The sequence below is a fragment of the Molothrus aeneus genome, chromosome 2 (assembly GCF_037042795.1).
Source record: "Molothrus aeneus isolate 106 chromosome 2, BPBGC_Maene_1.0, whole genome shotgun sequence".
Classification (NCBI taxonomy): domain Eukaryota; kingdom Metazoa; phylum Chordata; class Aves; order Passeriformes; family Icteridae; genus Molothrus; species Molothrus aeneus.
Window position 1 is genome coordinate 34267402 of NC_089647.1, and position 26062 is coordinate 34293463.

General features: G+C 42.9%; 1 protein-coding gene across 2 annotated transcripts in view; it reads left to right on the forward strand.

Annotated features, from left to right (window-relative positions):
- The window catches only part of RAB30 (RAB30, member RAS oncogene family), a 48852-nt gene that overhangs the window by 1831 nt on the left and 20959 nt on the right, over window positions 1-26062 (forward strand). Inside the window, exon 1 of one of the 2 annotated variants that reach the window (XM_066572356.1) lies at window positions 5064-5166. The exons of the other annotated variant lie outside the window; for it this stretch is intronic. The gene's annotated coding sequence lies outside the window, so the exon portion shown is untranslated. Of the gene's footprint in view, window positions 1-5063; window positions 5167-26062 lie in introns of those variants that run through there. 2 annotated transcript variants of the gene reach the window in all.

Consider the following 26062-nt stretch of genomic DNA (forward strand, 5'->3'; position numbering starts at 1 on the left):
GGAGAAGTTTTATAGCAGTGATTTTGTTAGATTGGGATAGAAGGCATTGGATATGAAGTGATAATTTGAAAGTGTAGCCTGGGAATTGTTCTGGGAAATACTAATACAGAAGTTGGTGAGAACAGGCAAAGAATCCATGGCCAGTGATTTTTCATTTAAATAATACAATTTTTGTGATGCATATTTATAATTTCTGTTTTCAACTTTCTATATGTATATATCTTGAACAAAACAAGCATAAATAGCAAAACATATTTGTATGTTTTTCAAAATTTATTGCATTTTTTTGATTTAGAAAGACTTGTTACAAGGTATGTGTTAGCATTTTCAGGTTATATTATACTATATCAGGAGGTGGATTAAAAATGTACCTCAGAAATATACATTATTGTATCAATCAGCTTACATTTTACCTTTCAGAAACGGAAACACAGACATATAGAAAGGGACAAAAAGCTGAAAATCACTCAATTGCTAAGAAAAAACCCAGAGCTAGGGGCCCCTTCCTCTTGTCCCACAAAGACCTAAATGCAGTGCATGTGTTTACTCTGAATCAAGAATTCTCCAAAATGCCAGTTGCTAGAAGCAAAGAAAATATCCCAGGAAGGCAGCACTAAACATTTCCTCAGGTCTTTTACTTTTGCCCCTCCCCATTTCTTAGTCAGGTCGAGTTTCTGAAGGGAAATTTAGGATTAGGTGGTCTCATGGTCATAATCTGCAGAGTTTTCTTGTATTTTAGTCCTGTTCCTCATGAAATTGAGTATGATGCCAATTATTGGCTTCCTAGTGAAGCCAGAAATCACATCCTTGTAAATGGGTTTTATGAGCATCACCTGTGTGCCCTGGACAGTGTTAAATTGCCTGTCCCAGAAGTGTTGCTGCCCTGGGATGCTTGGATGTCACTCAGCCTCATGTACAGGGATACCCAAAGACTGGTGAGATGAGGGGAACTGGGAAGAGCCAGAGCTGGGCCAGCTTTGCTGACTCTTCAGCTTAACTTTGCTCCAGAGATGAGCTATGAGAGGACAGGGATTTCTGTAGCCTGGAGCTGGAACCTGCTGAGACAGCTGAAGTTCCTGAAGCCAGAGGTGGATGGCTGGAGGTGTCTCTTTGGGGAGGAACTGTGGAGTCGCTTCCCAAGCAGGCAAGGGCAGAAAGGTGTCTGAGGCAAACACCCCCCATTTGTCACTCTGCTGTGAAAGAGCTTTTCTCTGTTGGCTGCTCTGGGCTGTGTGCTCCCCATCTTCCCAGACCCAGCTGCAGGTGGTGGGTGTTGCTCACAGCCTGAGCTGAGTGTGGTGGCTCTCTAATGCAAGCTGTAGAGAGCTTGTGTTTCCAGCTCTGGAGCTGACCTGGTTTGGGTCCTTGCTGGGAGAGCCAAGCTGGCATCCATCAACTGGCAAATAGAGACACTTGCTCTGAGTTTTGTGGTGTGTTTGCAGCTGGGCTTTTTGTGGGAGGCACAGGTTTGTTGGCATTTTCTTATTTTTACATAAAATGTAGCCAAACAAGGAATTATAATAGCTGGGATCTAGATAGATTCCATTTCTTATTTTAAGGCTTATTGCCTTTTTTTAAGGACAGGACCAGCAGTTTGAGTGCAAGCCTTGCTTTCTGTGAGTACAGAAGGAGGAGTGGGGAATGTGCTAGGTGCTAGTTTGTGCATATACAAATATGCACATATTTGTCTAATAACCACCCAGGCATTGAGAAAATTAGAGAGATTCATTGCAACTGTGGCTGGCATGGCAGGAGTGCAGAAAGTAGCACAAGATGGGCATACCTTGCAGTGATGAAGCTCTTTAGATACTGATGCTCATGTGGATGTTTGCAAAACTTTGAAACAGGAGATTTAGGAGACAGTAAAATAACTTCCTATATTACAGATGGGTTTCTGACACCAAAAACATCAGCCCAGTTGGAGAGGTCTTGGGGCAGTTGAGAAGGTCTTGAGGCAGAGATGCTCAGCAACAGCTCTGCTTTGGCTGGAGGGCAGATGAGATGACCTGAGGCAGTGTTTTGATTGACTGCCTAGTTTCCACAATTTCATTTTGCAGCAAGTTATTTAGCTTCCTGCTCCCTCCCAGTGCTTCTGTCAATAACTAACTAAATTCTCATTTTATTTTTAATGGCTCTCTTACAGTGGGAAAGAAGTGGTCTGTCATGTTTGTCGTATAATCTTGATTGGCCTGTGCATAAATCATGAATTTAAAGTGGGGGGAGGGAAGGGGTTGAGTCAAGTACTCCTCAGGTGCTAATATGTTGAAATAATTAGGGCAGAACAAGGATAAAACTTGTCCCTTAAAATCATTGTCAGCTTTTAAACAATCAAGACCACACTGAAGTCTGTTGCTGTTGCAGTAGTTTCATAACTAATCTGTGCTATTAAACATTGGCCCTGCATAAGGTATTAGTGAGATTTGTGTTGTAATGTCATTTGATTTCACCTTGCATAGATAAAAATAATTAGAGAGCTTTGTTGCTTTGAGCTGAGGAGAGATATTTAGGTTGTGAACAGCTTGAGATTCACTTGCTATTTGTCATATCACCTCTCCTGGAGTTACTGCTTTCACTACACTGCAGAGGTGCACTGTTCCCTAATATACTTAAGGCAAAATTTAAACCTCTTTAAAACCTATTTAACCTAGCTATTAGTTTCCTGAGATAATTAGGGAATACTTGTACAAACAGAGGAGAAAACCTTCAGTAAGGCCTCACAGAAATCTGCTGCTGTCCTTTTAAACATCACAGGATACCCTGTTTATTTTCTTTCCTTTTAGCAGAAATACTGTCTTTTGAGTACTGCTGAACTAAAAAGTTAACTGTAACCTTTAAGTATCTAAATAGTGTTTTCTTTTAGACCTTGAAAAGAGTAATGAGAAAAGGAAAGAGAGAAGAGGAAAGGGAGGAAAGGCTCTGCTGGCATGAAAAAAGATGAGCTTGTGTATGGTTTCTTAAAAGACTGTATCCTGCAGGCTGAATTTAAAAGGAGAGGAAAAAAAAAGAGGTGTTAGAGATGCCAAAGTACAGAAGTCAAGCAGTGCTTGGGTTACTGTGTCCTGCTAAGGATGCCCTCCATAGAGAGAGGGACTTCATGCAGGGCCGCAGCAGCCCAACCCACTGCTGCACTGTGCTGCTTCTCCTCTGCAATGAAGGCTCCAAAATCTCAACTCTGCTTTTTTTGATTAAGCAAAAACTCAGTTTCTCAAAGGGCAGCATGTGTGCATTTAAAGTGGGCGTATTTCTTGATATAAATCCAGGCTGTTGTTTGTAAAAGAGAATTGTCATGGAACTACCATCCCGTAGGCTGGTGCTGAGCCCTGGTGCCAATAATTTTGGAACAGTGCAGAAAATGAATCTGACTGCGTGTGAGAGTCTCGCATCCCCCACAGGAACAATCATTTGCATGTGCTTTCCTGAGTGTTTTGAACCAAAATTCTTGCAGCCCAAAAAAAAAAAAAAAAAAATAGCTTTTATTGCTTTGGCAGGACAGATTGCCCTGTTACCTGGCTGTGGAAGGATAGGACCTCTCTCCAGAGTAATCAAGCAGTTAGAATAGAATATTTTCAGTTGGAAGGAACCTACAAGGATCATCTAGTCCAGCTGCCTGAACAGTTCAGGGCTGACCATAAACATGTTAAGGGCATTGTCCAAATGTCTCTTGAACACTGACAGGCTGGGGTATCAACTGTTCCTCTAGGAAGCCTGTTGCAGTGTTTCACCATGCTCTTGGTAAAGAAATACTTCCTTGTGTCCAGTCTGAACTTTCTCTGGTGCAGTTTTGAACCATTCCTATGCATCCTATCACTGGATACGAGGGGGAAGAGAGATCAGCCCCTCTCTCTCCACTTTCATTCCTCAGGAAGCTTCAGGGAGCAATGAGGTCACCTCTTTTCTCCAAACCAGAGAAGCCCAAAGCCTTCAGTGCTGTCCATAGTGCTCTTCCAGCCCTGACAAAACTGTGTGGGGTTGTACAGGATGTTTCACTGTTTAGTGGGATGTCGCTGAAGAGACAGCACCAGCTCCAGGGGAGTTGCTAATGTCCTTGTTCCTAGCTGCTTTCTCCCTGGTTTTCCATCTGCCTGAGCCTCTTGCTCCAATGCAGCCACCCCAGCTGCACCCTCAGGAGCTTGGATACTCCCAGACTACAAATAAATCTGAGGAGTAAATGGAGACTTTAACTGAAGAAGATGAGATGCCTATAGGAAACAGATTATTAGAGATGCTGAGTAGAAGAATTTGTGTCTGGTTAGTAGATCACCCTACATGAGACATGAAACTTAAGGCACAGGAACTTGTCAAACCTTCCTGTCTTTTCAGTGCTTTCTTTTGCTCCAAATAGTAATTTATCCATAAATATGAGCATGATGAGAGATCCAGAAAAAATCTGTGCTCCAGAAAAGTCCCAGATCCATGCTTGGGACATAGGCCACTAGTTGAGATGTGAATGCCAGCATTCAGATTTACAACCAATCAAAGGAAACTTAAAGGACTGCCAGGATTAGAAAAGAGATTTTGGGTTTGATATGTAAAGAACGCGTTCAGTAATGAAAAGCGGACTTGAAAAATAATCATTAGCACTTCTCTGTGATTTAAGTTTCATTGCCTGGACTTGGAGAAATGGAAAACAGATCAGTCAAGGCTTTTCATCTAACAGTTTTTAAAGAAAGCCAGATTTGTGTCTAATTAGTGAGAATTTCTTCATGGTGTTTCTAGGGCCTAAAGAGTGGTGTTTTCATGACAGTTGGGGCTGCATGGGAATATTTACTGAAAATAACATCCTTACTTAAAAACATGATAAGACAACCTTGTATAACCTGAATTGACATCAAGAAATCCACTACGGCATCTCCATTCTGTGTGGTCTTATTGTCCTGTTGCTTTCTGATGGTAGTAGGGAGTTGCAAATTCCTTCTTCTCCAACACTGGAGGTTGAGACTTTATTATAGTACCTATTGAACTTTATTAACTGAGAGGGAGGACAACTGCTCCTTGAAAAAAATAATTATTTTAATTATTTTTCTGTTGTTCTTGCCTTACAGCTTTTAACACAAATACCTGAAAAGAAAATGTAGGCTTGAAAAAGCTTTCCTGGCTCCTTTGGTATCCCTGCTAGTCCTCTGGAGACCTCAGATTATTCCATCCTGAGACAAGTAATCTTTAGAGGTGAGAATCAGGTAGCCTGAAATTGCTGTGGGGGTGTCAGTTCATTTTTGCATATTGAGAAGAAGGTTAAGAGAAATAACATTAGCCTTTTTATTCTTGCATCCCCCCTGAAGTTTGTGGTGCAACATGTCCTGTGGAGAAAAGGTCTAAATTCAGATAAACCTGTGGTAATGAGTTTATTTAAACCCCAGAAAAGACTAGAGAAATCTCTAGCTGTCACAAAAAGGTAAGGGCAGGTTTGGGATTTCTGTGTTTCTGTGGACTGCTGAGGACATCAGAACAGTCAGCTGGTTCACTGGAGATGTAGCAGCAAGTTCAGCCTGTGTGATGATGGCTTTGGGCTCTGCTGTTCTTCTCTGTAATCCCTTTTTCTGTGGCATAATTACAGAAAGTGCTTTTACTCTAAAGGGGATGTTTTGACACAGTTTGCAGCTAATTCCATATTTTCTGTCTAAAATACACTCAAGTGCAGTGACTATCTGCATCATTGCAATTACTCCAGCCTTGTTGGCAGTAGCTGTCTTCTGTCTGTAGCCAACAGAAGATTGTGGTACCCTCTAATTTCTCACATATAAGAATCCTTACTGTAAATATTTGCTCTTGAGAGTGTTAAGTACTTAGGAGGGAATTTTGGAACAATGTTGGGTCTATTGAAAAAACCAAATATATGAAGACTGTGTCAGAGTTACATGAACTAGCAGCTTGAAACTGTAGAAGCAGAGTCCGTGCCTGATTTCTCTATTGCGTTTGTCCTTGTTCTGAACAATTTGTTCCTTCTAAAAAGGGAAATGTGCCCATTCCCTTGAAGTCAGCAGTATTCACGTTTCTAAAATGTGGTAATAGCATTTTGCTTGTATTGATGTATGTGTGCACACCTAGAAAACCCCCAGATAAACACAGGTTTCTGTTAACTCTTTAGTTTCAGCAGGCAAACAGGAGTCTAAAGTTGAGCTCTTAACTCCAGGTTGGAGGATTTCTGCTCGACCTATTTAGGAGAAGGAAGCGTGAGCATAGGGCTCGGATGGAAACTGCTTTGTGGGATCTGTAGGAGTGAAGTCTCATCTTGTGTTGTGACCTGTGGTTGGCATGCCCTGAACACCTTGTGCAGGGATGTAGTGTATGCTCAGTGCAGAAACAATCAGTGTCTTTGAGCAGTTGTTAACTCCAAATTCTGTCTCTTTGCCGATCACCCAAAAATGGAGAATAAACTTAAATATATCCATATTGCAATTCTGAGGTACTTCTCAGTATTTCCATTATGTTTGTAAATGACTTTTGCTACTGTAGAGTGTTTCCCTCTACTAGGGAATCTTTTTTTCTTTTCTTTTAAGTAGCAGTTCTGTTGTCACAGTTCTGCAGGAAAGTTGTGTCTTGGTGCACTTGCACTTAGCTATGCAGGTCACTGGTCCCTATGTGTCTCTAGGAAGCACTGACAAAAATGTCTTCAAAAGCATGGCTTGTGAGAATTGTCTGCTGGGTCACATCCCTGTGCTGGAGATTGCCCTGTCCTGTGCCATTATATGTGGTTGTTATGGACCATTCCTGAATTCTCTACTGCAGATGTAAATGTAGTATGGGGAGCTTGTAAAGCTCCTCCTCAAGCTGCTGCCTGGCCTTCAAGTGTGCTTCCATCACGAGTAACTTCACCTTGCTCATTGTGAGTATCCAGTCTTTTGTCAAGGGCCATCACATTTATATCAGCGTTGTTTCTGATCTATTGTGCCTCTGGATTGGGAAACTGCTTGGATAAGTCTGTCTTAAAATTAATCTTTTTTGCTAGGTTAGCTTTTTGGGATAGCATCCTCAGGCTGATTCATTTTGCAGCCATGTGGATGGTTAGCTGGTGTTTAATAATAATAAATAAAGGCACATTTAAAACAAATCCCCCCTAGTTAAGAATTTGCGACTGAAGAAATTCAAAATAAATTGAGTATTGATTTGCACAATGAAATAACCAAGGAAAACATTCGCTATGGGCTGAAACTAATTCTGTTAGAATAAATGAGGCTGATTGTGAAATAAATATTAAATAAAGTATCTCATTAAGTTCTGCAGTTTTGCAAAAGCTGTCACCACAGGGAGGAAGAACCTGGTGTGAATGATTGTTTGTTTACTGCAGCTGTCAGTCATTGTGGGGGAGAGTGTGATGCATCACTTTGTGGAGTAGCCACTAGTAACCAGGTCATCCTGCTTAAATGTCAGGCTTCTTGCTGGAAAATGTGTGAAACTACCTAAAAATTCTTTCCGTCTTCTTAGCACATCTCTCACAATATTTCTCGTTTTGCTTGATGACCTCAGTTCTTGGAGATACAGAGGAAGGTTTTAAATATATCTCCTGGGCAATGCTGGGTGATGCTTAGCTAATGAATTTATTGATGTCTGCCTCATACTCTGGAGGGTTGATCCATTTCTTGTTCTTCTCTGATGCAGTTTTTGAGTCATTAATCTCTGCATGGCTGTTCCTGTATTTTGTGTATAGATTTTTATTATCCATTATAAGGTCTTTGGGATAGGACTTCTGTCTGTTAGTTCTCACTTTCTACAGTGAAAAACGTGCAGTTTCCCACAGTCTGTAGGTGTTACTGTAATGTGAGTGACCAGTGCTGTGACTTGGGTAGGAATAGCCATTAGTAGTTTTGGGGAAACACAGTCTCCTTGCTTTCATTGCAAATCAATTTATATAATTCATGGTTTCCTCTAGAAATTACATCTTTTGTACTTTGAAGGCAAGACAATTGAATTCTGCATCTCTCTTGTGTTTATAGGTAAGATCCTTTTAAACTTTGTTTCTTGGTTGCCTCCATGCATAAAATTGAGATAACCTCAGAGGGCTGCCCTGAATATTCATCAGTGATTTATTGTATGCCACTGAAGAAAAGTGTTACCAGCAATGCTAATGAAGTTTATTACTCAGCCCCTCTGCTGCACATTTATTGGTATTTCAAAGATCTGCAGTCTCCACAGTGAGCTCTAGCAAATTCTTGACTGGACTTAGCCTGTAGATGACACTAATAACTTTGATTTATGTGGGGCTTTCCCTTTGGAAGAGCTCCAAAGAATTTTATAAACTGCAATGTAAGCCATAGTGCAAATATTGCCTTAGCAGCCACCAGCTATCAGGGAGGTGCTTTGTGATGGATATTGCAGTGCAGCTGGATGTGAGGGGATAGAAAGGAAAAAAAGGAGTTCTGCAAGTGTTGGAGGTGACACAAGGAGAGAAGTAAGAAAACAAGCAGCTACTACCTGAATTGTGATTTTTATCTTTGACATGATTGATTCTTCTGGATCAAGTGACTCTCACATGAAAGGTGGCCTCATGATGCTGTGGTCCTGGTTCAGTTGAAGTCTGAAATTCAGTCTGTTCAGAGTAGAACAAGCCGTCCTAGCAACCAGGGTTTTCTTTTCATGCAGAGCATGTGTGTTGCTGGATGTCTCAATTCAAATTCTGGGGTGCAGCAATGTGTTTGCAGTGGTTCCTCAGGCTGATGTGGTTGGCTCGGTGATGTCCTCCTCTTGCAGAGGCAAAAGGCACAGTTGCTTGGAGTTTGCCTTGTATAAGATCCAAAAGACTTGAACACACACCCTCTTTACTATTAAGGTGATGTCCCATTAATTCTAAATCCTTTTAGAAAGTGTAAATAACTTTTCAAAATGTCGGCTTAGAATTTATTGCATTCAGTTGGGTTTGTTCACTGAATGGTGTAGCCTTGGCTTTCCCCCCTGAATCATAGGTGCCCAACTTGCATTGTCTAAATAACATTGTTATTTAGATGGTCCCAGACACCATCACTAGAGAGAGATAGCAGAGTCAGAAGTGGGTCATTCTGGTTAATTCCTTGAAGGTGGGTGAGATAAAACAGTGCCACCATGTATGACATAATCTGCCAGACCAGTTAGTGTTCTAATGGAACTAGGCACAGGGCTCAAGGTGTCAGATCACTTTATTAATAAAGGAGTGGTCCAGCTTTTCTGTCCCATGCAGGAGCATCTCTTTTAGAAAGGTTTTGAGCACTCTCACCTCTGATAGCTGAGTGCTGCAGCTTCAAGAGCTCAGAAGCAGTAGATGAGGTCCAGAAACCAGATAGTACAAACGAGTGGCTAGAACTGGAAGCTGTGTTTGGAACAGTTGGAGAAGAAATGCATGGCTGCTAAGTCTGCTCTTGTTCAGTGTCCTGAACAACCAGCCATCTGTAGCCAAACAAAAAATGGCAAGAGCAGAAGTCAGCTCAATAGTGGCAGTGTGGATGCTGATTTTGGGCTCATCCCAGCCACCTGGGGATCAAAAGAGTTGTAGCAATGATATCGTTCTTCATAATTTTGCCAAAACACTCTTTCAGTAAATTCTGAGCCTCTTGGCCGGGTTAGATGATTGTAAAATCTTGTTTTTCTTAGAAAACAGGGCTAAAGTGTGTATAATGCTTTGAGGAGCAGGGAGCTTGTTGAATTCAGATGCTTGTTTGGCAGTGCTCATCTGAAGATTGACTGGCATGGAGTAGAGGTTGCACTGTATCATATTTAGGCTTGGTGTGGGCAAACGAGTATTTCTTTTGGAGCACCTAATGGAGACCTCAGCAGTCAATAGAGCAGAGTTTGTGGCTTGGCTTTGTGCCTGGCTATAGGCTTACAGCCATCTTTGCAGCAAAAACAAAACACAAAGTATAATTATAGCCTGGTGGATGAATTTATGTTTTTGGTATATTCTATTGCTGGGACTATTTTAAAGCCTCAGTGTCCAGGATTCTGGTCTTTCTAGATGTTTAGTTCTGTATTTTTCTAGGCCATACCATTAAATATGTGTATCTATTGATAACAGTCAATGGGTGGATTAATGTTTAATTCAGTACATTTTTCTGTTTTAGGATCCCATTCATCCATATTGCTTTAATCGATTCCTCCTGGAAATGCTGTGGTAATTAGAGGAGAGAATGATTTGCAAGCAGCGCTGTGACATGTGTAACCAACCTGTCTTGTTTTGAGCCTTTCATTACCTTAGCTTATGACTATAATTGTGTACCATCTCAAGGAGGAGTGTGAACTTTTCATTTGCATGTTAATGGCACTTAGTCTGGGAAGGTGCTACAGGGATTCAAGCAGTGCTATGCAGAAAAAGTAATGTGCCCAGTAAGCAAACAATTTTGATGGTTAGTGGTTCAGACATTGGTAATAATAAGGGTCTTTTTTCTTCTGAAACAGCAAATGCATCTTTCAAATGGGCAAGACAATTGGGATGGTTTAGAAAGAGAATTGTTACAGAGAACTCCTTCCTGTAATCAGCATCTGTCTCTTCTTAGGAAATAAGTGCTTATAACTTGTGTGCCCTTTTGAAAGGGAGACTGCATTGATTGAATCTTAATATGCGTTGTGATACATAGAGATATGTTGGGAAAAGCTGTGTGCTGAAACTCACTGGCTTTGTCATGTGTGAGATGTGAAGCTTGTTTGGCATTTGAGGGCTTTGTCCAAGGCTCTGACATTTTACTCTCCAACTTGTAGTTTTAAAAAGGAACATCTGTGATTTTTATACTAAGCCTGAAGTGGGTCCCAGTGCCTCAGTGTGGGATTGAGGTTGTTTGTCCTCTTGCAAAGAACAGGCTCATAAAGGCTATTTTGGTTGTTCCTGGGAAAGTAGACTCTCCATCACACTTCTGCTTTTGCGTGGGAAGGGCTCCCTCTGAAGGTACAGAAATCCCTGTAAATATCAAAAATGCATCTTGTGTCACATTTCAAATCCTTCATAATTCCCTACTCTCCTGCTGTTTGCAAGAAACCCAAGCCACATGCTTTCCTCTCACCATCACCTCTCAGCCTGGTGGATCCAGGAGGAATTGCCTTTTGCTGTAGGTTCAGACCTGGAGGAAAATGAGTAACATGGGCATAATAGCTTAACATTTCCATTTAGGAACAGTTGGATGAGCCTCAAGAGGGGAGACCTGCTGCTTTAAATTAAGAGTGACCACTCAAGTGAGATTCCTTCTGCCTCCTGCCACTGTATGTTGCTGCAGCATCCCATGGTCCATCATTGCATCCACAGGAGCTGTCAATGGCAAAATGCAGTTTCCACCTGTCAGAGCCCAGTGCTTTCTGGTGGGTGACTGCACATTGTGATCACTAAGAGGTAGGGAAAGGCCAGATAACAGCAGTATTTTTGTGCAGGGGAAAGCTCAGTGAGTGTTTTCTAGGAGACCTTACCAGCTGAGAGGGAGAGCACAGTTGACAGGGCTGCTTTTGCTCTAAGGATAATTAGTGGGATGTAGGCTAGGCTGTAAAATGAATGTGAAAAGTAATAACAAGGAGTTAGAGCCATAGAAAGAAAAAAACTGGAAACCCTGAAGATACAAACTGGGCAAATTGTGCTTTAACAGGATCTTTTTTTTCATGTGTGTGGAGATGCCAGTGATCCAAGATCTATCGAGGCTAGAAAGGTACAATTGCAATAACTGAGATTTGAGAGGGTGCTGGGCTGGATTAATCCTGAAGGGACTTGTCTTTTTTTTTTCTTTTTTTTTTTTTTTTAAGGCTTCTCTGCTGTACTTCTGCAGGAAATAACTCTGTTGCCAGCTGAAAGTAAACCAGTTCTTCATGTGAATGATCTGTGCGAACAGCAAAGGTGCAGGTTGATGAGGCTTTGGTTGGGAAGAGTAAGGCTGTCCTGTGAGAAAAGGGAAGAGAGGGTTTAAGGGAAGCTGGGTGGCATCTGTTTTAAGCTGGAAATCTGAAATCTTCTTCGGTAAGTATCAGCTACTTGAGAGCTGCATCAGCCAGTTCAGTTGCTGCACATAGAATGTTAAGTCAGGATAGACAGTATTTCTGTTGGAGTCTGGGGACAGAGGCACTAGTGTCTGGGAGAGAATTTGGACAGTTGCAGAGCAATGGGATGTGGCCTGTCTGCCTGGAGAAATGGTGAAGACCCCAGGAAAGGCTGGGTCATCATGGATGGCCTATCTTCCAGCACTGAGGAGTGAGTGGGAAGAGAAGGTAGAAGAAAGTATTATCTTCTCTATTGTGGTAGCTATAGCTTTTATACAAAACTTAGTTAAAAGGGAAAATTTCCAAATATGGTATAAAAGTAGTTCCCATAGAAAAACACCAGACTTATTACAACTTCCTTGACAGACAAAGACAACAATGCACATAGAGAGCATGATACCAGGGCAGAGGAAGGTGGATGTTGAGACTGCAGAATGAAAAGATACTCATCAAGGATAGTAAAGAAAAGCAAAGCAGAGTTGAGGACATCAGCAGGGAAAGAGTCTGGAGAGGTAAAATAGTTCAACAAAAATATGAGGCATAGGTCTGATTTACATGGGGTTATTTCTGAGTTTCTCTCTTTGAACAAGTTACCTGATCTGTTACTTACCCTCCATTTTGCCTCTGTTTACAGAGTGTTTAAAGATGGACAATAATTCTTAGTAAGTAATTTTTCTATAGTACAGAATATAGTCAGGCTATCAGCCCCAAATTGAAGTTTTATCGTGATACAGGCTTGAAGTTACTGTTAATGATGAGGAAAGGGGAATATGTACATACTATTTACAAGCAATTTACTCTCCTTTAAAATTTAAAGGATGTACAAGGGGGTACATGTGAGGTTGAAAGTGTGCTTGCAATAGTTAAATGTTGAGTGAAGCTTTTGACTTCTTACTTCAACATTTTAAAAGTGCCACAGGCTACTTTTAATGTGATAGACCAAAAAAGAGATATATTCTCTCAAAGCACAACTCACATGTTGTTAGAGCCCATACAACCTTTTGTACAATCTCGTATAAAGAAAACTCTTGTCATGCACATGGAGGTACCAACAAGGAGAATATAACAAAATAGAGAAGAAGAGTCCAACAAGTGTGTAAAGCAGAGACACCACCCATATAAGGTCTGCAACACTTCTCTGGTGCTCTTACATAACCCAGCTAATGTTTGACTTAGTTTTGTGTTCATTGTTGGTTGTTGTAATGAATGAAGTAATAATTTACTTCTCTTCTATATTACATATTTAATTATGGCTTCCTAATTCTAGGCTCTGGATCTGTCCATGAGTGTATTTGTGTTGAGGGTGAAGGGAATGATATTTGTAACCATGCTGAGACTTTATTTTGCTTTCTTTAGGGCAGACATGAGTGGACACAGACCTGCTCCAAAAAACATGCACTGACTTCTTAAAAAACATTCACTGATTGCTTAAGTGTAATACGTATACAAAAGAAAAAAAAAAAAACAAAAAAACCCAAGCACAAGTGCTTTCTGTGTGACCCCTATTATTTGCAACTCTTGTATTGTACCTGGGAACTCTCACTTGGTGCTTGTCCAGTTTTGTGGGAAGGGAGAGAAGAGGTTATCAGTTGCCAAGAAAAGAGACCCAAATAATTTTCAGGAAGTGCTTGGAACTGCTGGCTGTAGCTTTGAGCAGTATGTGAGGCTCCTGCTGAGTAGCATCAATAGGGCTGTGAACCAAAGCATGGAGTTAGCAAGTCCACAATGAAAACTTATATCTCTCCACTAGAGGTGAAGTTGTTCACTCCAAATGCTATATAGACTTTTTTTGGATGTGGAACACTTGGCTTTGCCCCAAGCCCACCTACACTGCTGTGCCAAAACCATACTCAAACCTGTCCCCTTGCATTGCGCCACAAATGAGATACTTGACCTTTAATGCCTAATATTCCCTGATTGTTGTGGGGTGTTTGGAGCTTTTGACAGTGAACCAAAAGCCCCTTTGTGACTTACAAAGGCATGTTCTGTTACAGGTGGATGTGTTAGCTGGGGCTGTAGTGGCTGTTCTTCAGGCTGGCACTGGAACCCGATTTATGCTTAGGGTTTGAATTCAGATTCCCAGATCCAATACAGTCTTGCCAACGTATGCACCTCCTTTGCAATTTTAAAAACAGAGGGTGTTCTAACTTTTGGCAGAGATAACCTCATGGCTTTTATCTCTGTAGGTAGCTGGCAGGTGTCATTCCAGAGTTAGGGATAGTTTTTTTGCCATTTGTTTTTCCCATCTTCCCCTCTGGGCAGTGTTTTTCCTGCCCTTTTTTGCTGTGTTGGGCAGGGATGCTCCTCTCCGCAGTGCGGCTGCATGGGCTCGTGCCTTGGTGCTCCAGCAGCATCTGCCTAGACATCCTTAGCCCAGATTCATCCCCTGTTCTTCCTGTTTGCTCTGTCTTTTCAACCTGTAAATCTTATTTCTTCCTTTCATAATCATAACCCAAAATTGCCTCATGGTTTCTTTAAAAACACTTTTTTTTTTCCTTCTTTAAACCTAGATTTTTACAGCTGTAACGTGTTTCCGTTCACCATCATCTGTAGCAATTGAGAGTACTGCCAGCTAAGCAAATATCCCAGTCCAGATGAGGCCAGTTTTACAAGCCTTGTTACCCTGCCTGGATTCTTTACCTCCACAGCAGCTTCTCTTTTGCTTTTTGTCATACATGTATCCAGTAGTTCACGTTGCCTCAATTTCAGTTATTCTGCACATGACAATTGCAGAGACAGTGAGGAGCTTAGGCTACAAGGGAGCAGCAGCACATGTTAAGAGGGAGGGTTTTTTTCCTTTAGAGTGAATCTAAATAGATTGGAGGAGAGGGTAGTTTGAAAAGGTGGTTCAAAGCTGAAATTCTTATGTTCTTGCTGGAGTTAGCTTACTGCAATAAAATTGTGCAAGTCATTGTAATCCCTCTGTTTTCAGAGAGAAAACCGGTGACTTTTTATAAATCTGCTTTTAAAATTAAGACTTAAGATAATGCTGTCATTCAAGTTCCTTGCACAGAGCTTTGCAGGATGGGTGGATTTGGGCTTGCAGTGCCATTTCAGGGCAGTGCTGATGACTGCTGCCTTGGAAAGAATAAATTCTAAAGTGCTAAATAGCACCTGTCCTGCAAGCAGTTAGCCAAATATCTTCTTATATTCTGACTTGTGGTTTTGGTCTTCACCTCTTTTACCTGCTAAAAGGATAAATATGCACCAAAATAGGAAAAAAACCCACCCCTATTCTGTTCTCTGGATATCCAATTTCCATCACATGTAGTATAGAAACACATACAGAAGCAAATAAATATGGAGCTCCTACAGAAGTCTTGTCTTTGCTTTACACAGGCTCTGTTAGACATGCAATCTCTTTAGAACTCATGACAATTTGCTGTGGAAGAGGAGCTGTTGTCGGTACATTGCTTTATACTTGGTGGGAGCATGCTGTGCTGGAGGGCAGCAAGGCTGTGCTTGTGTTTGAGGGGATAAATGGCAAACTGAAATACAATGTGAGGGAATTCTTTATTTCCCTAAATAAAAAATGCCTTATGTTGAGTTTTGAATTATAAGCAGTATTTTTGGGTAGACTGCCCATTTGGTAAAGAACAAACAGTGCTAGTCTAAATAGTTTTGTGCAAAATTGGGAAAATGCAAGGGATGAACAAATGTGAAATGTGCCTTACCCCCATAGGCACAGTCTGTCTGCCTCATACGATCTCAATTGTCAAGCTCTATCCTAAAGGAAAATGCTTAAGTAAATATGTATTTGAGAAGCTGAAAATGCAGTCTTTTTTGTGACTGAAACACTTTTCTTCCTGTATTGTGTGTCAAGATCTTGAACACCTGAGTGTGACTAGCTGTAGCCTTGAGACTACTACTGGGTCTCCTAGTCAGGATGGAAAATATTTGCTCTGTGACATCCTTTCAAGCTAAGGCTGTAGAACTGTGTGGTGTCCAAAACTGGCAGCCTGTTCTTCTGTAATACCCAATGAGAGCTACTCTTGCTTGGTTTTGGTTTTCTCAGTTTCCCTTTTTCTTTTGCAACATGCCTTCGAATTCCCCTTTGGCCCATGCTCTGTCCCTTGCCCGTTCCTTCCCACAGCCACAAACATGCACAGCAATCCAAGAAACACTCTGCACCCTGAGCTGAGGGTGCTGAGTGTGCCAGCCAGCAACCCTTGCAGGGAGGGCATGTCCCAGGACCAGCGTGGTGGGGGGTAGTCTGGCTGGAATCCTTCATGGAACAATCATGTTTTCTGTGTAGTTGGCTTATTGGATGGGTGAAAGAGCCGAGTTCTGTCCCTCGGCTTGTGATTGCATTCCTGGTAACTTCAGTAACCTGAATGTTCCATCCCCTTGTTGTGGGTGAGGGTTAATGCATGAGCCTTGCAGTACAATTCAGTGTTGCAGCTGAAGTTTTTGTGGAATCTCTTTATCTCGTGCTTGATACAAAGTGGCCTCGTTTGGTACTTGCCGCCTGGAAATGAAGGTGGTGTCTCCCCCGGGGTCCTGCGGGCACAGCCTGGCCACGGAGGAACAACCATGACTTGCCTTCCTTCTGCCTCATATCCCAAAGATAAAGGATCCAAATTAGTTATCCATGTGTTATCTCACTATCTTTGCTAATGTGTATGGGCATCCCTGATGCTGGGTGAGGTTTGTGCAGGAGCGTGGTTTTGCTGTTGCGATGAAGGTTCTGCAGTGCAAACACACTGAGGCTTTGGGAGGACGTGGGCCTCGGTGTACACGGCCAGTGTTGGAGTGCAGTGGTGCACTTTGGTACCCAGCTGCTTTTTCAGGATGATAAAGGAAAGAGCTTGTGGCTTTCCTTAGAGAAGGGGCTGCTTTCCAGTCAGCTACCCATCTGTGGTGGTGCATCTTCTGCTGCCCCCAAGCAATCACAGTGGATGGGGGTGTTGGAAAAAACCTAACCTGCAGAGGAGCACTGCTTGCCACACTGTACAATAAACATTATTCCTTAGGGTGCTCTTGTTCCTTCTAGACAAGAGTATTGCACTGAAGTCTAGGAGTGGAGAGCAATTTGCAGTTGGGGAAGGGCTGGAGATAAACTGATGAACTAAAACCTGCTAATGAAATGAGTGATGTAAATCTGCTGTGGGGATATCCTCAGCTTCCCAGATTTTGAACATGCAGCCAAAGACAAGACAGTGTGACGGGAAGGAACAGGCTCTCTGGGGACCTGCTTTTGAAGTTTCAGCCAAATTATTTCCCTAGATTTAGAAAATCTACTGTAATGAAAGATGTGTGGTGCTGGTCATGCCAGCAGGGTGCTTTGGATTGCCTGGGTAGGAGCAAGCACTGGGGTGTCTTTGCTGCTGTTAACCTGTGTGGCAGATCAAAACTCACACAAACATCCATGGTTCTGGCTTGCTTTGAGAACATGGGAAAACACACCCATTGTTGGACATGTGGCAAGAAATGGCACGGTGATGCTGAGTGTGGGAGCAGAGGAGGGGGCTCACACTGCTGCCAGCTACTCCTTGGCCATGCTGTGCTGGCAGCCCCCCTGGGGGCTGGTGGCTGAGCCCTCGTGGAGCTGAGACCCCCCTTGCACTAGTTCAGGCTCCCTTTGGCAGGCAAGAAGTCACCACATCCAAGAGCACGTGGTTTTCATTGCCCGCGCCTGAATGTCTGCTGGGGCTGAATTGCCTGGATCCCCAAGAGCTGCTCAGTAAGAAACAGCAAACATTGTCCCTGGGAAGGAGCAGCTGTTTATATATAGTGTGCAGTGGGTTCACCAGTGATTATTAGGAAAACATTGCTTTCCAGTCATAAAAAAGGGCATTTTTGTTGTTTCCTTTCCTCTAAAACAGGCAAGTTGGAGAGTCAGGGATTTTCATTTGCCATGACAACCGATGAAACTGCCAAGCCATGTGATATCTTTATCCTTCCTATGATTAAATCTTTTTTTTTTTTTATTTTTAAGGCCATGTCGCTAACTGTTGGGAAACATCAGGTGTTGTTTGCTTTTCTCATGTAGATTAGTCAGGATTTAATTTGCATGTTTTTATTTAAGAGCTGTGGAGAGCTGGGAGGTATTGATATTTCCATGATTTATGGTAAGGATGGTATCCTAGTTCAGAATTGCTGTACTGTACTGAAGTTTTCTCCCCTCTGCCCCTTTCCCCCTTTGAGACAGGACCACTCAGCACTGTCTCCCACAGGACAAAAATTATCGTGGGGCCCATCAGTGCTGCTGAGCAGTGATGAGGCTCAGAGCCTTGGGGATGTTGTTTACACAGGATACAAACGTCTCAGAGACATTATAAGCCAATAGCTGTTCTTATGCCAGGACAAGGTTTTGCAAAGACAAAGTGTGAGGGATGTGACTCTTGATGCTTGGTCCATGTGAGAGCTTCCCTTGGCTCTAGGTCTGAGCACTTCACACTAACCAAGAGTCTGATGGTGATGTTGCTGTCAGCAAAGCTGAGTGCCAGCATTTATCCTCTCTTTTAAAAATTGCTGTCTTCTATTTAGGAATTTCCTCAGGGTGCCAAATATAGATTCAACACAAGAAAAAAAGCCCCACAAGCTCAAAGCTCAACCCCAAAAGCTGCTCTGTTGCTAAGGAATAAAAATAGATGGTCACAAACAGGGTGCTCGTGCCAAGCTGTGTCCCCATGACCGTGCAGCTGCATGTGCCAGGTCCCTGTCCCAGTGGCAGCACTGCCCAGGCTGCACACCTCACGTTGGCATTAGTGTCTATGAAGGACTGGCTGCTGCTTGCTTTAAGTAAGCAAGATCAAGTAACTTTCTGTTTCCTAATCTAGTCCCAAAGAGCTAAAAACTTCAGAGGGCTGCTGCCAGGAGATAGTAGTAGTACAGAAAAAAAAACATTTTTGTGTGCTAATATCTGTAATACAGCAATGTCTGTACTGGAGGAGTCCTGAGAGATGGGAAGATATTTTTGAACAAAAGCACCATTCTTTGGGAGATCCTGGGCTGTCACAGAGTTGCTGGTCATTGATGGCATCAGGAGGGTGAATACTGGTGCTGCAGGAGCTGCAGCTGTCCCTTCACCTTCTCTCCAAATGCAAATCTTTCTCTGCAGATCTCTGCAATAATTTATTAACGCATGTGGCTGGAGATAGGCAGTAGCTGAGCTGGGTGTAGAGGTGTGCAGAGGTGGAGACATGATTTATCTGGGCTGGAGAGTGGCTGTGGCCAGTGCCATCATTTAATGTGTGTGTGCCTCACATGCAATGCTTGGTTTTGTGGGGCCCTGCCTGCTTAGTCCTCAAGGTACTGCTTGCTGCATCAACTCTAAACAATAAATTTCCAACGACCCTAGAACACAATTTTTAAAATAATGTTTTCAGATTTTGTACTTCTAGGTGAGCTGTTTGACTAATGTCTCTGCAGTAGCAGAAGCCTGGAGCAGAAAGCTTCTGCTAAAGAGCTGCTTTTTTGTGTTTAAGGATTTGTTTTAGTGCCAAATTTACCCTGTGCAGTTTCTTGAATTGCAGCTGGTCCAAAGCTGAGATGAGGTTTTAACAGCAGATAGCTGCCCTAGAAGACTAACTGTACATTTGCAGTGGTTTAGGGTAAATAAAAAGTACTGTAACCACCTGAAACTATAAGGGGAGCTGACAACGGGCTATGTGTTTAGTGTGTGAGCTAAAATGTAACCAAAACATGAATACTGTTCCTTACCTTCTGAAGAGACCCGTCATATCCTTGTAGAAATCTTACTTGGGAGCCATCATATGATGTTGCTGTTATTGAGATACTCAAGATAGTAAACATACTTCTTTACAAAATTAAATTCTGTAACCCTGACTATGAAGTCTAATTCTGCTGTCCCACCCTCAGGGATTTTTTTCCCATCTGGATTGGGTCCCTCCTGCAGCTGTCTGGAGCAGGCGGGGTTGGAAGCCTTCCCTTTGGAAGCATCTTCTTAAGCCAGTCCTGAAGCTACACCCAAGTCTCTATTGTTTCTACTTTCTTCCCTCTCTGAACAATTTGTTTTTGTGAAACATCTGCTACTCTGGCAGATACTCACAGTTAAAGCTGTACTGCAGTGTGCAGAAAGGCAGAGAATATTCCCTGCCAGATCAGTCACTTGCCAGATGAGATGGCTCATCCCAGCTGAGGGGTTTCCATCAGATGAGACCATTTTTAGAGGGGAGAACTTCTTAGAGGGCACGTACAATGCTTGAGCTGGTGGTGTAGTTCCATTAGGAAGCTGAAGCGTTGTGTGCATGGGCGTGCCTGGTCCAGGTACTATGTACTTCCCATCTGGAAATAGGAGGTGGTAAACTGAGGACCACTGGGGCAATAATCAGCCTAGGAATAGGTCAAAACTTATCACCCCAAACTTGACTTTAGTGGCAGACAGGGCCCCTGGTTTGGGATCCCAAGCTCATCTTTGGAGGCAAAAGCCTGTAACACTCAAGTGTATTTTATTCCTCCTATCCTGTAGCTTCATGTTCAAAAATGCTGCTACTTCTAGATAAGAGACCTTCCCTTAAAAGGTGTAACAGAGGCTGAAATCCTTCTGAAATGCTAATCTGCTGTGGCAAAGTGCTGCCTGTCCTATTGTGGTGGCCCAGGTGTGATGCACAGCTCACGTGTGGCTCACATACGATGTTGCGTGTGTGCTCATGAAGAGGGAGCCTCCAACTGAAGCACAGGGTCACTTCTTTATTTCCTCATGTTAGTGAAAAATAACCACAACAAAGAACTCTTTATCTTAACAATCCACCTCTGGAGCAGTAGGTTGCCCTTGAGAGTTTTGCCTGGAAGTGACAGCCCCCTTCTTGAGGCACCAGGAAGAAGCTGCCCCTGGAGCTGCCCCAAGTGCAGATGACTGGCTGAAGATGGGTTGCTTGAACTTTGCAAATTAATGCCCTGGTGAATTTGGGTTTGCTCCTGGATAAAGTTCCTCTAAGCAATTGTCTTGGGGAGGCTGCTTCAGTGCATGATGCTGTAACAAAATTTACCAGAGGAGCTGGTTAGGGATTGAGCTCCTGTCAGTGAGGTATAATTGTAGAGTCCTAGAGTGGCTTGGGTTGGAAGGGACCTTAAAGATCACCCGGTTCCATCTCCCCTGCAATGGGCAGGGAACCTTCCTCTAGATCAGATTACTCTGAGTCTCATGCAACCTGGCCTCAAACACTTCCAGGGATGATTTTCACAGATCCCTTCCAACCCAAACTATTGTATGGGTCTATGATTTTTATCTATCTTCTCTTTCTCTTCCTCTGCTGCTGGTATTGCTAATTTATTATTATTACAATATTTACAATATATATAAAATATATATTATATATTGTATATTAAATTACATATTACTTTATATGTAGAAAATGTATTTTACAATATATTTATATATTCTACATTTAGACTTCAGGTATGATATATCTGTCCTGAGCCAAAAGTTTGTTGGTTTTTTTTTAGCTTTTTGATTGCTACTCCAGGATACTGTTGATTTGGCACAGCCTGGCTTTCACCAGTGGCATGGGGGAGGAGCATCATGCACAGGGCTGCATGCAGCCCAGAGCCCAAGCTGTGAGGTACCAAGCACAGCCCAGACCTCAGACACCTGAAAGTGCAATTAGCTGAGGTTTAATTACTTATTACTTCTAATAGGTTTGATGGAGAAGTGATATAAATCCCAGTAAATCACAAGCTTACTTAAGCAGAAGTGAAGAGATGGAAATAATGGCTTATTTTTTCAATTAGAAAGCCTTCTTGCTAAACAAAACCTTATTGGATTTTTTTTTTGTTCATACCAGAGACTCTGACACAATGAAAACAAAATGGTCAACAGCAGTAAAACATGTCACTGCAGTTAAAACTCAAGAAAATTTTCTTGGATAGTCTGGGTTATGAAAGTGTGTCTAAGGCACATATTCATATTTCACAATACACTTATGATTATGTCACTGCTAAATGGCATAGTTACACTTGTGCTAATTCTGCACTTGCAACCTCATTTGAGTCATGATGTTCCTGTTAATACTTTCTTGAAATTCTTTGGTTATTATAGCTTTTCTCGTATATTCTCAAAAATGATGGTCTCAAGCTGTCTAATCTTTCAAGTTTTTAGCAGAACCTTGTCACCCAGTTTCAGAACTTTTCCATGTATGATCATGGTGCCACTCAAACCCCTGCCAGCCCAGCAAACGAATGCATCAGGAGACTTCTTTGCTTTTTATGTGCTTGACATGCACAAGCCTTTATCGTAAACCAAGGATTTGTTTCTCCACTGGCTTTGCCTCCTTGTGAGGTGGGCAGCCTGCACTTCACTGCTGGGAGTTGCACTGTCCCCAGAAACCTCATGGAGACACCTGGGGTTCGGCCTGATCCTGCACCTGGTTTCTAAAGACACAAAATCTCACATAAGTTGCTGATGGGTTTCCCCATTTTAGTGGGTCAGGTCTTGGTGTGGGAGCTTTATTTCACCCAGAGAGCTGGACTCAGTAAGCTTTCCTGCCTTTTCCATGCAAGATATGTACCTCTTGGCTGTAGTTTAAAAAATAATTGTGTTGGGTTTTTTCCCCCCTTTGGGAAGAGGCTGTTGTTTTTGAGTGGATGAAACAGCATTTTTTGGCTGGATTTCTGGCAATAGAGTTTTTTCCACACTTGGAAGTCAGCCTGTCTGCTGTGCTGGCTCTAAATGCTTCAACACACAAAAAGATTTTGCTGCAGGGTGTCCAGCTTGGTGGTCACAGGATGTGCTAAAAAGTAGCCAAGACCAAGGGAGTGTTGCTTTGAGCATGCAGTATTGTCCCCACCCCCAGGCAGGTCTTAAAAGATGTTTGTGAAAGCAAATGTTAATATTGCACCAACTTTTTTGCAGTGAAAACCCAGATTTTTACAGTAAATGGAGTGTCAGGCTGCTCTCATGCTTCTGAAGATGGTGTGTGTCCTGGGGGTGCTGGTATGTGGTCTGGTCAGACACCATTGAGGCTCAATGCCACATGTGCATGTCATGTCATCAGGTGTGCTCAATGCCAATGTGCATGTCATCAGGTTTTTTGTTTAATCCTGAAGAAATTATTTTTCTATTTGCCATTTTGTAACTACTGCATGTACCTCATTATTCCTACATAACACAGAAATCTGATTAGTTTATCTGCGTGAGGAGAATTATTATTATTAACAGTTCAGTCCTCCGATGTGTGTGATGGAATATAACTTGCTGTCTGCATGTGGTATTTAGCACTTCTATGGCCATTCCTAATGCTGACATGCACCAATGTCTCTGGGTGAGACAACTCTCCCTCCAGGGGGTGAGAAAGTTACGTGAGGACACTGCATCAGGCAAGCTGTGAGTTGCCTGATCTCTCACCAAGGGGCTTTGGTGGCACTGAGATCCTCCAGGAGGTGTCCAACCCAAACACATCTTTCTACCGTCCAGCCAAAAAGAGTTAATGCAAAGTCCCCCAGAAGACTTCACTCAGAAGTGGAAAGCCTGGACACAAAGCCTTTTCACCATCAGGGGATGCCTGGGATGTGTGCAAATCCAGAGACTGTTCCTGAGTGTGAGATCTGTCCCCTCAGAGTTAAGCCAAGCAGGCAGATGGAGAGGGCAGCCTGCAGGCTCTCATGTCCAGCCATGGGCTGGGGTGTCTTGTGTTAAGTGGGAGCACCACAGCAGAGCATCCTGCTCTCTGGAGCTCTGGCTCCAGGCTCTTCTTTGGGATGATATTGGTGCTGGATTTACCTGTTTGTTCTGTGGGGAAACAGCTGTAATTGCTGGTCAGTGGACTCCTCTGTAGTACCTACACAAGCTCCTGGAGGCCAGCTCATGTGTGAGCCATGACCTGAGCAAAGTAGCTCAGAGAGCTGTAAATTTTCCATGGTGGCAAAAGGGGTAGGTGTGTTCTCTGAATGGTCATTGATCCAAAACCTTTCAGCATCAGCTTGCCTTTTATTTATAGAAATATGTCTGTGGCATAAAACATACATCTGATACATGACCACTTGTACCTTCTCAATCTACTTGGTTGGTGTAAGAGAAACACCCTGAGTGAAGCATTGAGGAGCATGAATCTCTCCATTTGGGATAGGGCTGAGGTTTTTATAATGTGGAGTTTTTTCCCAGATGCACTTTTTAAAATGTGTCTGGAATTTTGAATGATCAGCAGCTCATCAGCCAATGTTGCACCATCCCAGCTACTCGTGGTTTCGCCACCATCAGTGCAGAGGCATTCATGATCCAGACTTTCTTGGGAATTAAGTCCCTCTTAATTTTCCTAGTGTGACTGGAAGTGAAATCAAATCCTCATCCTGTGGAGATGAGGACTGAGGAAGGTGGGCAAGGAAGCAGAGGGAAATGCAGCCTGCTCATTTGCAGAGGGCATGAGCTGGGCTCATGCTTGCTGAGTGCAGGAGCCTGCTTGGGTTGGCAGGTGCTTTGGGAACAAAAATATTTTATCCTGAGTTACGTAATGCAGCAGCATGTCCAGACCTGAATTCCCTGCAATTTTCTGGCCTGCAAGGAATAATTTTCTGCTTGAAATATTAGCCTGAGCTTTGAATTTTGTTGCTCATATGGCATATGCAATCAGTGTAATATCTGTATACATAACTGCTGCTGTTTGAACTTGAGATGTTTGGGTAAATTTATTTTTGTTTATAGCTGTTGGGTGATGAAAAACAGAAAATACTTGTTTATTAAGAACTGTGTAAATACATCAAAACCTGCCCTGGGCTACTGCTTAGATCCAGCAGGTGAAAAGGCTGCAGATCCTTCTCTGTGCCTGATTGCAGCACTAGGCTCTGATGGGGTTTTGAGCTGGGATAGAGCTGAGGTGCAAATTATCAGCATTCCTGGCTTGATATGGTTTTGGTCTTAATACTTAAATGGGGCAAAACCTTTGCAGCTGTGGATAGTTGGTTTTTTTTGTTCTGTTTTGTTTCTCATCCAGCTTGTTACTGGGTAGAAAACTGGCTGGATGGCTGAGCCCAGAGAGAGGTGGTGAATGCGGTTACATCCAGCTGGCAGCTGGTCCCAAGTGGTGTTCCCAGGGGCTCAGTTTTGGGGACACTCCTGTTTAATGTCTTTAGCAGTGATCTGGAGAGGGGATCAAGGGCACCCTCAGTCAGGTGGATCACATCAAGTGGAGTGGGAATGTTTCATCTGCTGGATGCCAGGAAGGCTCTGCAGAGGGATCTGGACAGGCTGGATCTGATCCTCTGTACGAGGCTCAGCAAGGCAAAGTTGGGTCGTGCACTTGGATCACAGCAGCCCAGACAGCATTGCAGGCTGGGGGCAGAGTGGCTGGGAAGCTGCCTGGTGGAAAAGGACCTGGGTGTGCTGGTCAACAGCAGCTGAACATCAGCATGGGAAAGGCAGCCCACTTCCCTTTTCAGGTGTCTCCCTGGGAGCGGGAACTTGTTTGTACAAGGTTGGGTGAGAGGAGGAGAAGTGAAAGTGCCTGGTTTCTGTGCTTTTGGTTTGAGTGCCTCTCACCAGTCTTCTGGTTGAATTAGAATTAGTAAGTGAAGAATATTGAAAACTTTTATTGCACTGTCTTGCCCAAAGAGAGAAACACTGAGGTTCTGGAGCATGTCCTGAGAAGGGCAATGGAACTGATGAGGGGTCTGAAGTACAAGTCTAATGAGGATAGGCTGAGGGAGCTGGGGGTGCTTAATCTGGAGCAGAAGAGACTCAGGGGGACCTTCTCATCCTACAGCCAGTCTCCTCTCTCATGTGAAAAGCAATAGGATGAGAGGAAGCATCAAGTTGCATCAGGTGAAAATTAGGTTGGGATGAAGAAAAATTTCTTCACTAAAAGGGTGATGAAGCGCTGGAACAGGCTGCCTGGGGAAGTGGTGGAGTCACCAGCCCTGGAAGTATTTGAAAAACATGGAGATGTGTCAGTTAGGGAAATGCTTTAGTGGTGGACTTGGCAATGTTGAACTCTATGATCTTAGAGGTCTTTTCCAACCATAATAATTCTATGGATCTGTGAAAACTAAGTCTAAAACAAGTTCTGCTGTCCTTCAGCTGCATTCCCACTGATGGATCACCTCTCCAGGTGGAATCAAAGCCCTGCTTCAATTTATCCCTCCTGACCTCTTGTTCTGTCCAGAGGGACCATGTGTGGGATCTCATGATGGAGTGAAGCAGAGCAGTGACACAAATTAAATAAAACCCCACAAAACTGATCCCGTGTGTGAGGCT